This window comes from Octodon degus, unplaced genomic scaffold (genome assembly GCF_000260255.1).
Source record: "Octodon degus isolate 3935 unplaced genomic scaffold, OctDeg1.0 scaffold00099, whole genome shotgun sequence".
Lineage (NCBI taxonomy): Eukaryota > Metazoa > Chordata > Mammalia > Rodentia > Octodontidae > Octodon > Octodon degus.
In genome coordinates, this window is record NW_004524675.1 from 5,028,712 (window position 1) to 5,029,974 (window position 1,263).

At 33.8% G+C, this 1,263-nt stretch overlaps 1 protein-coding gene across 4 annotated transcripts in view; it reads left to right on the top strand.

Annotated features, from left to right (window-relative positions):
* Caap1 (caspase activity and apoptosis inhibitor 1) overlaps window positions 1–1,263 on the top strand; it is a 160,266-nt gene that overhangs the window by 3,130 nt on the left and 155,873 nt on the right. The gene's annotated exons all lie outside the window — the stretch shown is intronic.

Consider the following 1,263-nt stretch of genomic DNA (forward strand, 5'->3'; position numbering starts at 1 on the left):
TTTGAGACGGGGTTTCACTATGCAGTTTAGGCTAGCCTTGAACTCACTTTGTAACCCAGGCTGGTTTTCAACTTGCAGTGATCCTCCTCCTCGGCCTTCCAAGTCCTGGGATTACAGGCCTTTGCCACCGCTCCTAACTTGCCACCACACCTGACTCCTGAATTGTCTTTGCAGTCTTGAGATACATTGTATTTGTTTTGTTGACTTAAGTTTGTTGTATGCAATTGGAATTCAGTATTTTGAGTTTTGTGTAAGTTCCTAAATTGGATCAGCCTATAGTTTTTGTATTATGGATTTAGGAATCTGTATTATCTTTTTTGTTCTTACTATGTTTGAGAATAGTTTATAATCTTTTTCTCAAATGTTTTCAGAACTTGACCTTTGCACCATAGTTATGTGAGTATTCTGCCTCTTTATGGGATTAGTTTTTAACCCTTACTAAAGATACTACTTAATAGTTATAGATCTGTTCAATTTGTCTGCCCTCTTCTATGTTCAGTTTTGTGTATCATTAAAATTTCTGCAGTATTCTTTATTATTATCTTTCTTACTCTTTATTATGATAAAGAGATCAACAGTGTTAACTGTTATAAACATTTACAGATAGAATTAAATCTAAGTTCTAATGAGAAATAAGTGTATTTTGAAAGAAAAAGTCAATGCATGTTAGGCACATAGAAATGCCCCAAAATTCTGAGTGCTATAGTATCTGTTGTGTATTTTCTTTTTATAAGAGCTTTATTACTGTATATTTCTGCCTTTGAGGCATACAGTTCAGTGGTTTTGGGGTTATTCAGAATTGTGCTACCATTATTACAGTGAATTTAAAATATTTTATTACTTGAAACCATATATGTACCTTTTAATGATAATCCCTAATACCCACCCTGTTTTGTCCCTAGTAATCATTAATTTTTCCTGTCTCTACAGATTTATAGATTTTCTTTTTTTATTTTAAGATTGAAATTTTTACTAGTACATGTTTGTTAATGATGGTGTTCACTGTGGGGCATAGATACAGGTACATAATACATCTAACTTCCTTTTGCTTCATGTCTTCCCCTCCTCACCTCTCTGTGTCTTGGTCCACTTCACGGTTGCAGGAGATCTAGCTCCCTGTTTACCACTATTGTTCTTTTATCCAGCTCCTTATATTGTAGATTTTCTTATTCTGGACTGCTTTTTGAATGGCATCATGTAATATGTTGTAGTTTGTGTTTGGCCTTTTCATTCAGCATGCTTTCATTTTTTGTCCATATTGTA